This window comes from Sus scrofa, chromosome 9 (genome assembly GCF_000003025.6).
Source record: "Sus scrofa isolate TJ Tabasco breed Duroc chromosome 9, Sscrofa11.1, whole genome shotgun sequence".
Taxonomy (NCBI): Eukaryota; Metazoa; Chordata; class Mammalia; order Artiodactyla; family Suidae; genus Sus; species Sus scrofa.
The window spans coordinates 6,175,267-6,190,641 of NC_010451.4; the positions used below are offsets into that span (position 1 = coordinate 6,175,267).

Here is a 15,375-nt window from a genome sequence, read left to right on the forward strand (position 1 = left end):
GCACAAGCGCGACGGGGTTTCGGAGGCGAGGCCTCTGCGGCAAAGCACAGTCCAGCTCAGAGACGCGAGTTCAGGTCTCGGGGTAACCTGCCGGGTCACGAGGACAGACGCCCCGCTCACCTCCCTGTGGCCCTGCTCGGGCGTCTCTCAAACGCGTCCTCTACCAAAGCGGGCAGGGTAATTTTTCTAAAATTCAAATCCGACCAGACCAACCCCTGCTGAATAAAATCCTCCACAGGTTCACCTAAACAGCTGCACACGACTGTGGAGAGAAGGTCTCTGTGTCAGCGTCAAAAGCGGGACTCAATCACCATGTCCCCCAAAGGGTGGCGGGTTGCACTGCAGTCCCTCCGCACGACTCTGCGTGAGGAGGGCTGAGGTGATGATACACAGCCTTGGGCGAATTCCCAGGGAATTCTGCTGAGCAAGAAAAAAAAAAAAAAAGCCAATTCCAAAAGGTTACAAACTCTATGCTTCTATTTATGTAACATTTTTTGAAAGGACAGAATTTTAGAAATGAAAGATAGAGGGTGAGGGACAGGGATGGACGTGAGAGGGAAGGAGCGATTATAGAAGAAAAACACGAATGAGCTTCACGGCGTTGGAACAGAACTTGGTGCACACGCGCACACGCGCGCACACCCTCAGACACACACACACACAGATGTGCACACGCCCTCACACAGAGACACGCACATGCACACACACGAGCAGATGTAAACTGAGAAAATCTGAACAAGGCCAGTGTTAATGTCGATATCCTGGTTGTGATATCACAGCACAGTTTTCCAAAATGTTCCTCTGGGGAAACCGTACCAAGTTCCCCAGTGACCTCTCTGTAATATTTCTTAACACTGAAGGTAAATCTGTAATTATCTCAATAAAATTTGTAATTAAAAATAATCCTTCCGGCATTGCCGTGAGCTGTGGTGTAGGTCGCCGATGCGGTTCAAATCTGGCGTGGCTGTGGCTGTGGCTGCGGCCTGGGCCGGCAGTTGTAGCTCCGATTCGACCCCTAGCCTGGGAACCTCCATAAGCCGCAGGTATGGCCCTAAAAGACAAAAACAAAACAAACAAAAAACCCCAAAAATAATCCTTCCCAGGGCTCCCAAGTTCCTATAACAAGGATTCCTAACTTTTTTCAATGAGTAGTTCATAAAAGCTCCATATAATAATAGTTGTACTTGGGAGTTCCCCGGTGGTCTACTGGTTAGGACTTGACACTTTCACCCTTGTGGCCCAGCTTCAATCCCTGGTCTGGGAACTGAGATCCCCTATCAAGCTGCTGCAGGCCCGGTCAAAACACAGTAATAATAATAGCTGTGCTTTTAATATCCATCAATTGAAAATTGATTGTGGAAACAAGACATCCCGCAAGGAATTTTCAGGGCTTCAGATCCCCAAGAGCAGAAACCCTTGGCCTGTATAATGAATATAAAGTAACTGAGCTTACAAGGCTTTTCAAGGGCGGTCCCCCCGCGTCCTCCAGCCTTCCGCTGTGCCGTTCACTCGCACACACCCCACTCCCACCGAACTAAACTACTTTCAATTCAAGACGCAAGATCGCAGGGCGAGATTCACTTTGGGGCTCTGTACATGATGTTCCCTCTGCCTGCCCCATTCTACACCCGACTAATTCCTGCTCAAGTGTTAAGAGTCTATTCAGGCTTCTTCTGATTCCCCCAATAAATATTCTCTACACTGAAACTCCTGGGGTTTGATTAGGAGCCCCTCTTCTGTGTTCTCGTGGCCCCTGTGCTTCCCCATCACACTTAGACCAATCACTTAACCTCTCACTGCCCCATTTCATTGTCTTAAAACAAGGAGAAAACAGTATGTACCTACCTCATAAAATTGTGCAAATTAACTGAGTGAACATATCTAAAGCCCTTCGAATAGAGCCGGGCACACAGCAAGTGTTCAATTACTACCAAGTTGTTTCTGTTCTGTCTAACCACTACACTAAAAGATCCAAGCAGGAACTGGTACTTGCATCCATCTCCAGGCTGGTATATGGCAGGCGCCTGATCAGTATTTGGAAAGAGAATTGAGGGATCTAAGGTTGAGGTAAGGAGGTTGAATTTAAGTCAGTGGTAGAACTGGGGGTCTAGAGAATTGGGAATCACTGCGAAGAGCCAGAGGCGAGTACAAGGGAAGCCAGGAATAAGGCCGCCATCCCCGAAGGATGAACGCAAAAGACGCTCACGGATCACTGAGAACTTGGGTAACTAAACACAGACAAGGGCTGCTCAATTATATGCATCTTCTCAACTGGTTTTGGCGGCACTCAATTATTATGGAGAACTCCTTTGATTTGTCATTGTAACTTGTTAATATTGAACTGAAAAAGTTGCTTAACCTTTTGGAGGCACTGCTTCTTCATCTGTAAAATGTGGCATAATAACATAATACCCTAAGCATTTACGATTATGCAAGCGAACTACCTAACCCATCGATCAAAGTGTTTGCTGGATAAAAGCTATGTTTTCCCCTTGCCTTATATTTTTTCTCTTAAAAATTTAAAAATCTACCCCTTGGATAATAACTACCTAGCTGAAGGGAGAGGGAAGAGATGTATGTGAAATTGACTTACATAAAGCAACAGCTTGACCAACAGTAGGCAGGTACCTAGGATCACTGTCCCCCCGGCTCCTCCTGGTTAAGACTGCTGGCCCTTCAGGGAACGTCCTCTCCAGGAGGAAACCCTCTTGAGTCATCCCAGGCCCTGGGAATGTTCCCTTCTGAGGTCAGAGAACTGAGCCCAGTCTGGTCCAGGCACCACCTCATAAGGTTTCTTCCAGTCATAATTTAATTCTGTCTCCAGCTGGCCTGTTAGCATCTCTGGAATGGGATTTGAGCATCCTTCTGCTCTCTCTTCAGGTACAAAATTAAGCACATTCCAACTGTCCAAGGGAGAGAGAGAGGATGAACACGACAGGAACCATGCTGGGACTTTTAGAGAGAGCGTCTCTTTTACAACTCTGTGAAGGTGGTACCTTTACTACTCCAGATGTGAGATGAGGAGACCGAGGCCCAGGTCAATGGACCCACTCAAGTCACATAAATGGGGAAAGCAGGGCTAGCATTCAGATACTGTCTATCTCCACAATCTTTTTTTTCATCTCCAGAATCTTGATAAGAATAAGCACATACTGGAGTTCCCATCATGGCACAGTGGTTAACGAATCCGACTAGGAACCATGAGGTTGCAGGTTCGATCCCTGGCCTTGCTCAGTGGGTTAAGGATCCGGCGTTGCCGTGAGCTGTGGTGTAGGTTGCAGATGTGGCTCGGATCCCGCGTTGCTGTGGCTCTGGCGTAGGCTGGTGGCTACAGCTCTGATTAGACCCCTAGCCTGGGAACCTCCATATGCCGCAGGAAGCGGCCCTAGAAAAAGCAAAAAGACAAAAAGACCAAAAAAAAAGACTAAGCACATACTGCTATCTGCCTGGTCACCAACCATGCAGCTGATTTGTTGGGTAATTCAGTCACGCCAGCTCCCCACCTCAACTCCTCTCTGCTGCCAATTTGGGTCCAAGAGCGGCTATTCTTTCTTCCTCTTACTGTGTCCCAGGAGGAAATGCAAAAGGGAGCTGCCCTGGGTCCCTTCCAGGGTGGAGTACGTAAAAGAATCAGGCTAAACAAAGAGCCCTTCGGTGGGGGAAAAGAGAGGCAAGTATTCATAGCCTACAGCATCAGAGCCAGAAAACGGCACGGGGTAAGCCCTCTGCTTTTCCAGATGAGGACATGGAACCCCAGGGGGGGCTCACTTGCCTCGGGTCACAGAGCTGAGCAGAGACGCAAACGCTGTCTCCCGGCTCCCCAGCTGCTGCTCATTTCTGGCCTCCTCTGCACCAGGCCACGGAGGCAGAACTGGAGTATGGCCTGTCAGGCCTGTCACCAAGGGCAGAACCCGGATGCTGTAAACACAGGAAACGGGCTGGGATGAGGTTCAGAGGGAGCAGCCACCTTTGCCAAGTTAGAGGTGTTCGAGTTTCCTGTCTGCAGCCGCGAACAGTCACAGAAACGCTCCAGAAAGCAACACGAGGCCCACAGGAAAGAGAAACACTCAGGCCGAGAACTGACTCTGAGTTATTCAGGGCAACCTGCTTAGGTTTACAGATGAGGAAGCAGCGCCTCCCCAAAAAGAAAAGTGACTTGTCCAAACGCACACACAGAATTTAAGAACCCTTAGAAATCACGCAGCTGGTTCCAAAGCTTCATTTTATTTTATTTTATTTTTTGACTTTTCTAAGGCCGCTCCTGTGGCATATGGACATTCCCAGGCTAGGGGTCGAATCGGAGCTGCAGTCACCAGCCTACGCCAGAGCCACAGCAACACGGGATCTGAGCCATGTCTGCGACCTACACCACAGCTCATGGCAACGCCAGATCATTAACCCACTGAGCAAGGCCAGGGATTGAACCCACAACCTCATGGTTCCTAGTCGGATTCGTTAACCACTGAGCCACGATGGGAACACCCAAAGCTTCATTTTAATGATGAGGTGTCCAAGGCCCAGAGAGGGAGAGGGCTTGCCCAAGGTCACACAGCTAGGCCATGACAGCCGGCCCGGAACCGCGTCTTCTACCTCAAGGCCAGGGCACTTCCTGCTGGCTAGAGTGAACAGGACAAAGGGATTTGGCTGCTGGTTTGGCCTTGGAAAAAGTACAACAGGTCAGGAAACTGAAAACAGGCAGGATCTACTAACAGCTAATGACGAATGACAAGGAGCAAACAGAGCAAGCTTAGAGAAGCCAAAACAAAAGTGGTCTGGTTGCTTAAGACACTTTGGGAAACTAAGAGGCAGAAAAATATTCTGGCTATTCTAGGAACTTAGACTCCAAAGAAGAACACGCAGGGAAGGCAGACAGAAAAGGCTGGAAACGCTAAGAGAAATCCCAGGGGTTCTGCTTCCTTCCTCTGTCCTGGGCCCGGATCCGGAGAGGTTCACCCTGGAAGCCACCCTGGACCCAGCAGCCACGAGGGGCCCTCAGCACCTCGCAGACTCCTAGGCCCCAGGCGCCACGCAGCCGGCAGGTATGGAGGGCGCCTACAATGCCCGGCACAGACAATGCCCGGCAATTCCTGCCTATTCAGTCCTCACAGCAGCCCTGCCAGACAAGGATTATAACTGCCATTTAACAGATGTGGAAACTAGGGCTTTGAGAAGGCAAGTCCCTTGGTCCCAGGTGTGAAGTGAGGACCCATCCACGGCAAATCCAGGATTCAACTTAAATTCCCATTCAAGAAATTCTTATCGAGAGCTTGCTGTTCCGAGGCTGTGGAGCAGAGCTGGGGGCACAAAAGGAAACACACATGGCCAGCAGCCCACCCGAGTTCCACACAGGGATTAGTGAGTTAGGGAAGAGTTATCGTAACAATACATAACATGTCTGAATGCTTGCCATCTGCCAGGTGCTGGTCTAAGCTCTCTGCATCCACTGGTGCAGTTAATTCTCACGGTGACTCAGTGGGGCAGCTATGGTCATTCTCCTCACGTACGGACAGGAAACTAAAGCACAGAGACATTCAGTAACTTGCCCCAAAGTACACAGCCAGTAAGTCGTACAAGTAAGGATTCAAACCCAGGAAGGTTGACGCCGGAGCCTCTTCTTGTAATAGCTCCTTGCAAACAGACAAGGTCAAGACAGCAAGGCGACAGCCCTGACAGAGGCGGTCAGAGCCAGCGGAGGGCCTTGCTGGGACCCCTGTACCAATGAGTGACGATCTGGAGGCTGCAGAGCCAGAAAGGTCAGAGGGACCTGAGCAGGAGGGACTGGGCCACAGCAGTCGATTCCTCCAGAGTCAGGAAGGCTCTGATGAGAAAAGATGGGTGAGTGGCCGGAGGCATTACTCTCTTCTCTTGCTCTGAACAGGGCTCTGATCCTCACGACAGCCAAGGAGGCCAGCAGGACAGAGACCGCCAACTCCCACCTGACAGGTGAGAAAAAATGAGGCCAATGGAGCAGTAGCAGATGTGAGCGGTGGCCGAAGGACGTCAAGTCTCTGGACTTCCGCTCTTTGGACTGAGCTGACTCTGGATCACACAAAGGAGAATCTAAGACACGGTCCTGAGGAGGCGTCTACAGCTCCAGATTTCTCTGACCATCCCGCACGGCTCCCAACCTCCTCCCTCCACCTCCACCCTGACCTGGCGCGCACACAGACTCTTGAAACTCTGCTGACACGCTCTCATGCTCCCGCCCTTGATGCCTCAAAGTCAGGGAGCCAACCCATGAGTTAATCAAGCGCAAAGCCTTGGCTGCCATTAGACACCATGTCCTCAGGGAACATTCCCCTCCACCAGCTCCTCCTCAGCAGACACAGCTTTAAATGGCAATTAAAGAAAAGAGAGGAAGGCCGAAAAAGGAAAGGCCAGGGAGAAACACCCTAGGAGGGGGGAATATTTCAAAGGATTCTTCAGTCTGCACAGGAGAAATCAAAGTTACCCCAGCCTGAGGCCCAGCTACCAAATCAACTCAGTTGCTCTCTTGAGCTCCTAATAAGGAAAAAGACTTAAAAAAAAAATCCACCATTAAATTATTCATTCATTCTTCATTATTGATGTTTATCCTGTATACAACTTAGGTACTAGAGACACACATACACACACACACCCCTCTGTCTTCAAAAAGCTTAACTCTGGAGCTCCCATTGTGGCTCAGCAGTTAAGGAACGCGACAAGTATCCATGAGGATACGGGGTCGATCCCTGGCCTCACTCAGTGGGTTAAGGATCCGCTGTGGTGAGCTGTGGTGTAGGTCGCAGACGCAGCTTGGATCCCGCGTTGCTGTGGCTATGGTAGGGGCCAGCAGCTACAGCTCCGATTCAACCCCTAGCCTGGGAACCTCCATGTGCTGCGGGTGTGGCCCTAAAAAGACAAAAAAAAAAAGCTTAACTTTTCATTTCTGCTTCATTGTTATGGATGACGCCATTTTTGGACTAAGTCATTTGCTTCTATCACTTCTGTGAATTTTTTTTCTTTTTAGGGCCGCACCTGCAGCATATAGAAGTTCCAGTGCTAGGAGTCAAATCAGAGCTGAAGCTGAGGCCTATACCACAGGCACAGTAATGCTGGATCTGAGCCACATCCATGACCTATGCTGAAGCTTGGGGGCAATGCTGGATCCTTAACCCACTGAGCAAGGCCAGGGGTCAAACCTGCATCCCCACGGACACTATGTCTGGTTCTTAACCCGCTGAGCCACAACCGACACTCCACTTACGTAATTTTTATATAAACAAGTGATAATTTGTGTTCTTCAAGTCTTAGTAATGTGACTGTGGGAATCAGAGAGGAAGAATGAAAGTTACATTTATTTTCTGGTGTATTTTTTCATCTATTCCACAAGATGTTTTTAAGAACCTTGAGTTGGCCAATAGCTCTTTTGGGGAAATTATGCTCAGCAGTAAATTATCTTTTTAATTAAAAAGCAATCAATAACTTTGGAGTTCCTGCTGTGGTGGGACAGGATTGGCGGTGTCTCGGAGACCTGTGACACAGGTTGGATACACAGCCTGGTATAGTGGATTAAGGATCCCATGTGGCCGCAGCTGAGGCTTAGGTCATAGCTTGGGCTCAGATCTGATCCCTGGCCCAGGAACTCCATAGGCCCAAAAAAAAAAAAAAAAAAAAAATCAATAGCTTTACCAAAAAAACAAAAACAAAGCCTTGCCTTCTAGTGGAGAAGGCAGGTGATCAGGATATAAGCAAAGAGCTATAATCAAGGGATATACGAGCAGAAATTAACACAACATTGTAAATCAACTATACTTCAATAAAGTTTTAAGATTCAAAAAAAAAGGGATATGGAGTTCCCATTGTGGCTCAGTGGGTTAAGGATCCGGCATTGTGGCAAGCTGCAGCATGGGTCACGGATCCCGCGTTGCTGTGGCTGTGGCGCAGGCCTTGGCTGCAGCTTCGAGTCAACCCCTAGCCTGGGAACCTCCATATGCCATAGGTGCGCCCTATAAAGGACAAAAGGGGGGTATACCAAGTTCTGTGGAAGCAAGATGACTAATCCTCCTTTAAGGGTCAGGGAAAGGCTTCCCAGAGAAGGCCGACTTGGCCATCGGCTTGGCCTTAGAGAATATGGACCATGTGGATGCTAGAACACGAAGGCTGCACAGACGAGGACAGAGAAGTCTCCAGGGCAGACTGGAGAGGCCTAGATTCCTAGTAGAGGGGTTGCCTTGGACAAAATAAATATGCTATAGCCCTGGGTGCTTCAAAAGTTATGTTTCCCCTCTGGGGCATCTGCTCCAGGTAAAGTCCAGGGAACTTTATAATGGACGGAAGTTCCTGTCGTGGCACAGCGGTAACCAGCCCGACCAGTATCCTTGAGGATGCGGGTTTGATCCCTGGCCTGGCTCAGTGGGTCAGGGATCTGGTGTTGCCTTCAGCTGTGGTGTAGGCTGGTGGCTTGGATCTGGCACTGCTGTGGCTGTGGTGTAGGCAGGTGGCTACAGCTCTGATCTACCTCTAGCCTGGGAACTTCCATATGCCGCAGGTGCAGCCCTAAAAAGCAAACAATGAAAAATGTAAAACAACTCTACAACAGTCCCAGCTCAACCTTGCACTCACACAGACCCAAAGCCTTGAGCATAAGCCTGAGAATCTACAAGAGACTTCGGTATCGTGCCCGTACCACTTCTGCTTCCTGCCTTGCACACAGCCTCCCAGGATGGCCAGAGCCACCTTAGCTCACAAAGTGCTCTGCTGGTGGATACCACCATTAATGGTCTTCGGACTTAAACCTTAAGCCAGCCCAAATGAGAAACGGTTCAGTTCAAGGGCAATCTTTAGTGGTTTAACCTTGAGTGAGCCAAAGATAAAAGCAAAACTCCTTTAATGCTGCAGCAACACAGAGCAAAGCAAATAGCTCATACCAAACCACAGCCCATTCCGTGCAAGCCCCACATTTGGGAGTCCCTGCCACTGTACCCAGCCAGCACCAAACCCACGTTCCAGCTGGGCCCAGCCAAGGCACACAGCACAGCAGCGCTGAAAGAAGGGTAGGGGAGCAGGTGCTCAGATCCTCCTGAAGCACTATCCACTTGGAAGGCAGTAACTGCACCCTTCCCATACCCCACCCGACCGCAGAGAATGCCAGCTCAGCCTGGCCCTTGCGGGGCTTCAAAAGCTGTGATGCCCACATGACGTGACGGCCACATGCAGCCTAGATATTAATTGCTTTTTAAGGAATGTTGCTCTGGATAGAGAAATTGGGTCGGAGTTTGGCTACTAACGTGATCATGTACCATGTTCTTTCTCCCCTCCAGGCTGTCCCCCTGTGATCAAAACCCACCCTACCTTCAAGCCCAAGCCCCGTACTGCCTCCCACAGTGCTCAATGACCAGCCTATTTTATTTGGACAATCATTTATTCACTCAAAACATATGCAGCAATGCTTTTTCTTCTTTTTCTTTTTACAGCCTCACCTGCAGCATATGGAAGTTCCCAGGCTAGGGGTCAAATCAGAGCTGCAACTGCAGACCTGCACCACAGCCATGGCAACACAAGATCCGAGCCACATCTGTGACCTACGCCCAAGCCTGGGGCAACACCAGATCCTTAACCTGCTGAGCAAGGTCAGGGATCAAACCCACATCCTTACAGAGATAGTGTCGGATTCTTAACCCACTGAGCCACTACAGGAACTCCTGCAAGGCTGCTTCTGTGGCAGCATGTACTGTGGTATTGCTGCATTTCCCTCACCAGAACTCAAGTTCCCGGACAAGTCTGCCGAAGTCCTGCACTTCTCCTGCCCAACCCTCCCAGGAACTGCCTCCAAGTGCAACAAATGTATCACGCTGGATGATTTCGCACAGACGCGCCCCATCTCCAGAGCCCAGCGCCCAACTTCCGTCTCTAAATCAAGCCTGCGCCACATCAAACCTCAAAATGTTCAGCACCCCTCCACGCAGGCCACACCTCACTCGTCACACTGAAGCCTCTTCATCACCCACAGCGGAGGTCTTCAAAGTACAAATTCCAGTCCTTCAGTTAATGGATCAGCTTTTTTTTTCCCAATTACCAGAATTTATCAGTAAGGGCATCCACTGTTTTATAAAGGTCTTATTTCATTTAAAGAACAGTTACAGTGGTTACAGCACCTGACATTTATGGAGCACTGTCGGGAGCCACTCTAAGCACTTCCCTTTTGTCGTCCCATTCATCCTCACGACAGCCTGACAAGGTATCATTATGCTCATCTCCATTTTTCAGATCAGGAAACTAAGGCGCAGAGAAATAAACTAACTGGTGGCATTTAGAGACAAGGAGTCAGCTCAAGGGTCCGAGCTCGTAGCTACTGCACTAACCTGCAGCGTGCTAAAAGGGCGTGCATATGTGTACATGCACAACTGTACACAGAGCTCAAAACACACTTCCCATGATAACATCTCTCTTTTTTTTTAGGGCCGCTCCTGCAGCATATGGAGGTTCCCAGGCTAGGGGTCTAATCGGAGCTGTAGCCGCCGGCCTACACCACAGCCACAGCAACTTGGGATCCGAGCCAAGTCTGCAACCTACACCAGAGCTCATGGCAATACCAGATCCTTAACCCACTGAGCGAGGCCAGGGATCGAACCCGCCACCTCATGGCTCCTAGTCGAATTCGTTAACCACTGAGCCACGACGGGAACACCAACGTCTCTTTTAAATAAAGTCTAAACGTCTGTCTCGTTAGCTTTACTTCTCACTGCCTCTTCCTCCACTCCCACCAGACTGCCACGCTCACGGGACCTGCCCCTCTGCACCTCCCGCTCCCCATCGCCCGCGTCTACTCTTCCTTCCCCCAAATCCTCACCCCCCTCTCAGGCGGAGTTCCTCTGGGAAAACTCCTGGAAAAGGCAAGGAGAGAACGGGCACTGGTTCACCACCTACTGGGCATCGGCCCCTCTGGGCGGGCTTTGGGCACACGAGGCTCCTTCAGTGGTCACAACTTGGTAAGCCTCCTCCCCGGCGCCCGTTTCACAGGCAAGGAAAAGGTGGTCCAGTGGGTCACCTCGTCGATGGCCCACAACCGGGAAGCGCCCCCCACCAGACCTCCCAGCCCCGGGACCCCCACCCCTCGCTTCGACACGTCGGGACTTTAAACCCGGCCACACTAGGTGACTGGGCACGTTATTCAAAACCATCTCAGGCTGTCTTCCTGTTTGTGGTATATGTGCCTTCTCTCCCCAGCGGAACCCTCAGCCGCTCGAGAAGGGCTTCCCCACGGCACCTGACCCGCGCCTGGGCACAGGGTGGCCACACGTGTCACCAAACCAAAGCAGTAGGTGGGGCTCAGCTGGAAGAGAGAACTGCTGGGTGCTGGGTACAGCTGCTCAGCACAAGTGCCTCAACCACACACACCTCTTAACCGAGTTCTTCTAGGGCTGAGGGAACAGTTCTCCCCACCAAGAAAGTCACACAGTGAAGTCTGTGAGTCACTCCTGTCAGCAATCATATGAAGATCCCAGAAAACAAGGAACAAAAAAAGAATTCCAGTGGGCGGCCTGTGTCTGCCCTTCCCTCTCTGCAGGGAGCACGGTCAGGACGAGGCTCTCTCCCGCGGGCACGCAGCGGCAGCTCCCCAGCCAGGGAGCCCCAGAGGAAGGCCAGCACAACCAGCCAGTCCCAGGGAGGCTCGCAGAAAGCCCCCGAAGGCTCAGAATAATATGGACGCAAGACACGGGCCGAGGGACAGAGAGTGTGGGCTCTGGTTCTGATCCATTCACCGCTTCCACGGTGTTCATCCAAAGAAATAAGGACGCGAGTCAGTCCAGCGTGCAACTCAGACAAGCAGGGCACTCAGCTCCTCTGGACGTCGATCTGCTCGCCTCCAAGAGGAGCTGAATAAGCACTTTCCTGCCCATCTCACAAGACGTCGAGGGGCCAAGCGAGAAAAGGGCAGTGGAGCATCATGGCCAAAGTATACGGCCGTGGGGGTCAATATAAGAGGCCCTGTTTGCTGTCTGCATCTCTCCGGCCTAAGAGAAGAGCCGCACCGGGGAGAAATATAGAAATGAGAGCAGCGGTCCCTTTACCTCCGTCACAGTCGCCCACTGTCCTGACCCTTGTTGGGCCTGCAAGATTTCCAGGAATCACGGCACAAAGTCAGTTCTAGAATGTTCAGGATGGAAGGACCTAGGAGACGTATGGAGTCTCAGAGCTGGAAGGGCCTTGTGGACGAAACTCATCCTAACCCCCGCCCGTTTCTCCTCATGCTCCAGCTCATCACCAGATAACTGTGCACCGCCTACGGATACCTGCTGAGATATACATATCAAACAGCATTCTGTAAGCCAGATTACTGACGTTCAACAACCCTGTTTATTTTCTTAATGCCGTCTCTGAGTCTTTAGAAAATCCCTGTCTAAACATCCTGTTTAGAAGTTCTCTTGTGGCGGAGCAGGTTAAGGATCTGGCATTGTCATTGCAGCAGCTCGGGGTGGTGCAGGTTTGATCCCTGGCCCAGGAACCTCCACATGCTGTAGGCGAGGCCAAAAATATTTTTAATAAAAAAATAAACATTCTGGGAGTTGTCATTGTGGCTCAGCAAATCTGACTAGTACCCATGAGGATGCAGGTTTGACCACAGCCCAGCTCACTGGGTTAAGGATCCAGGGTTGCTGTGAGCTGGGGTGCAGGTCACAGATGTGGCTTGGATCTCACACTGCCATGGCTGTGGTGTAGGCCAGCAGCTACAGCTCCAATTCAACCCCTAGTCTGGGAACCTTCATATGCTGTGGGTGTGGCCTGAAAAAGACGAAAACAAAACAAAACAATAAATAAAAAACAAGTAAACATTTTGCATAGGGCTTAGTTACTTGACAATACAGAAAAGCTCCTGTGCCCAAATTAGACCCAAATATAAAGGAAAGCAGTACTTGACAAAGCTAGCAGGTGGGAGTACAGATACTGAGGAAAGAGGAACGGGCTTCAAGACCCAGGTTCAGACGACGTGGTCCAGGTACCTCTTCTGACCTCTGCTAATTCTACCCTCACTCGTCTGCATGGCGGTCTCACTAGGAGGTTTATCATTTCGTCACCGTGGCCCTAGGCAGCCAGTCTCTGGTTATAATGCCAAAGCACTCCTATCTCTGGGTGGCCCGCTCCAGTGACAGAGAGTTACTGCAGTACGAAAATCTTACTTATTAGCAGGGCACCACATTAAATAATAATTCAAGGGAGTTCCCTGGTAGCTCAGCTGGTTAAGGATCCAGCATTGTCACTGCTGTGGCTCAGGTCATGTTGGTGGCTCGGATTCGATTCCTGGCCCAGGAACTTCTGTATGCTATAGGTGGGCCAAAAAAATTTTTTTTTCAAACTAATTAGAGAAAAACCACCATTATAAAAGTTGTCAGCCCCTCTCTGTCTTAGAGACATCAAGTCCTCTTGGGGAAGGTATGTCATTGAGGGGGCCTTTTTTGGGGGGTGCCATACCCGGGGCGTGTGAAAGTTCCCAGGCCAGGGACCAAACTCGAGTCAAAGCTGCAGCATGCACCACAGCTTTAGCAACGCGGATTCTTAACCCTCCGAACCCCACAGGAGCTTCCTTGAGGGCCTTTTTACCCCCTTTAACTGTCTAAATACGATGCAAGCAGGCACACGCCCCCCCTTTGGGGAAAGGATACAAGGTAATCCTCGGTGACTCGGCCAAGTCGGCTCCCAGTACCCCTGGGTATGAAAACCTACTACGGCAGATGAATGCAAATACGCCCGGCGTCCAACTCCCTCCTAGGAACGAAGACTGAAACCTAGACCCCTTTCTTTTGAGGTTCAATATTATTAGAATTTCTTTGACAGAGATATTAAGATAAGTTCAAAGTAGGAAGGGACAGTAAGAGCCTACAGCAAGCGCTTAACGATGAGAAGAGAGAGAGTCTGAAGGGGTGTGCCGAGCTCAACACCACAACCAAAACGATTACCAAGACGGCTGGCTCTGGAACTGAAATGTGGCTAAATCAGCCAACTAGGAATTGTAGGGGCTCCCTTCTCCATGAAGGAGCATATGTAGATATACAGACTATATAAGCATATAAACTAGACAGACATACAGACTAGACAGATACATAAACTATACAGATATAGAGCCTAGAGAGTAAGTGTATAAACTACATAGACTATATAGACATGTAGGTTATGTGGATGTGTAAACTACATAGATATATAAACTAAGGAGCATCTCCTGAGAGCTCAAGCACAGGGGAGCCCAGGCCACGTGTGACACGGAAGGAACACTAACACCCGTCACTTTTGTAGAGCCGAGTCCTCACGGCCACAGGAAATAAGGAAACAAACTACTGTAAGAGGTTCTTTCTAGAAAGCCACACTGTGTCATCATCAACAGAATCCAAAACATGGAACCTGCGACCGATCACCCGATGGGTAAGATTCTCTAGTCCTCTATCTGGATTTAAGTCTGACTCCTTAGACTTCTTGAGTACTTCAGAAAGAGGGAGGAGGAAACATCCCAAGAGAGACAAATGGAATTCCCTAATAATTTCACACGCGTTCAAGAGATTTTAATCTGCATATGGAGATATTGGCCTTATTTGTACCCCGAGCTAATGACCATCTGATGAGCGCCGCCATAGCCACCGCACTTTAATTTCTATGCCGGCCCACCCACAGGGCTCTAATTATGTCTTCTGAAGCCACAAAGAAAAACAAGTTGATGTTTCTCTTCCAAAGAACGGCCTGTCAAGAGTAGGAAAACAATGATTACATTTCAGGGCTTCCCAACCTGGCTCCTGCAACCCCTCTTTAAAGGACTAGATTTCAAGGCCCCTCTCCATCCTGCCTCCTCTACACACCTACGCTCTGGCCTGTCCATGACGCCCTTACGGTGCCTCGCCCAGAACGGGCTGCAGCCTGCCACGGGGACTGCTGCGTCTTCTCACCACCTGTACTTCCGTATGTCCCTACGTGAGCCAGGAGCCAGGCCCTTTTTCAGATCTGACATTATACCCTGCGAGGAGGCTCATGGTCCAGCCCAGTCTCCATAGGCTTGGAGCGGCAAGGCCTGCGCCTAAGGCAAGCAGTTCTGCCCGCTCTGGCCCTGGGATCCTAGGGACGCTGGGAGCTGTGTTATCCCTTCCCACTGCCGACCTCTGGGCCTCCCGCTCCCCAAGACTCTTTCAGGGCTTAGACTGTGAGCCTGGGTCATCCTGCTCCTCAACGCACCTGTGCAGCAGGGCCAGGTGGGCAAAGGCAGGACCACAGAGAAGAGACCGAAACCAGGACAGCCCAGAAGTTAAGAAGATGGGCTGTGGAGTCCAAGCGCCCGGCTTCCAATTCCCGTTCTACGACTTACTAACCATGAGACCTTGAGCAAGTCGCTGAACTCCTCTGTACCTCAGTTTCCCGCTCTGTGGAAGGAGG

General features: G+C 50.4%; 1 protein-coding gene across 9 annotated transcripts in view; it reads right to left on the reverse strand.

The window, feature by feature from the left end:
* Window positions 1-15,375, reverse strand: part of STIM1 (stromal interaction molecule 1) — a 203,479-nt gene that overhangs the window by 108,655 nt on the left and 79,449 nt on the right.